The sequence below is a fragment of the Nannochloropsis gaditana genome, assembly GCF_000240725.1.
Source record: "Nannochloropsis gaditana CCMP526 unplaced genomic scaffold scaffold275, whole genome shotgun sequence".
Taxonomy (NCBI): domain Eukaryota; class Eustigmatophyceae; order Eustigmatales; family Monodopsidaceae; genus Microchloropsis; species Microchloropsis gaditana.
In genome coordinates, this window is record NW_005803678.1 from 24,886 (window position 1) to 26,072 (window position 1,187).

The window sequence follows — 1,187 nt, forward strand, 5'->3', positions numbered from 1 at the left end:
TCCTCTGTCTGGATTCGGATTCCCCCGTGGGACTGGATTTGGAATGTTCAAGTCCATTTCTTCCCCCCCACCTCCCGTGACCCGTCGTTCCCCGATGGCGGGGGAGGCCGGGGCTGCATGCTTTCTTCCCGTATACAACCGCCCTCGGTCGTAGAAATGACTATTAAATTCGATGACCTGCGGTCCTTTTTCAGCCTCCCCCCACCCTTCCCAGCTGCTTTCACTCCTCGTTCTCCCTGTTGTGACCCACCTCCCCTCCCGAGCCACTAGTTCACCCCGCGCGCCTCCCATCCATGCACCGACAACAGGGAGCTTCCATGTGGTTTGTCCCAAAAGGCCGCTACTCTTACCCCCACATTCGCTGGAATCAAATCAAGGTGGGAGACGGGGTCCTTTTCCTCCTGTGTCTTCTGTCCTCACTCCTGCCTGTCACCCACCATTCATCCTCCTTTCCCCCCTGTCCTCCCTATAGCTCTACTTGAAAGAAGACATGCTAGGTCCAGGAGGTTCTCCCCCTTCCTACGAAGCCGCCACTGCCTTGGTCGATTCCAAAGGAGGGGGAAGCGGGCCGGGTGGGGGCGGACGGGGCGGAGGAAGCGAGGGAGGGAGGGCCCGCGGGAGCAAGGTAGTGAAGAAAGAAAAGATCACGCGCTCTCCCTCTGCTTTTTTGCTCTTCACCAAGGAGAAACGGCCGGAGATGGAGAAAGGATTGACCTTTGGGGAACAACAGAAGGTGCTCTCTGCAGCTTGGAAGGTAAGAGGTGGGGGAAAGCGGGAGGAGGGAGGGAGGGAGGGAGGGAGCAAAGAGGAAAGGTCAGATGGAGAACAAAAAAAGTGTGGCAGCGTGGATGCTGGTTGTTCGATTTTCATTGGATGATGGTGTCACAGGCCTTGCCGGAAGATAGCCAAGAGCGGCTGATTTATCTGGAGAAAGCGGAAAAATTACGAGGTAGGGTCCATGTCCTGATCATCTGCCTTCTAATCCTGTGCGCATGCTCTGTCCCACGACATGCGCAGAGCCGAAAATACTGTATTCGATGATGCTAAGCGTTTAATTGGCAGGGAATAAGAACGTATATATATAATATACTGATAATAGTAGCCTTCCGTCTTGAGGGCACGCTCGGCTTCCTCCATGGCCGTTCACCACTGCACTCAAGGCATCGGGCATCCCACTACCTTCCCTC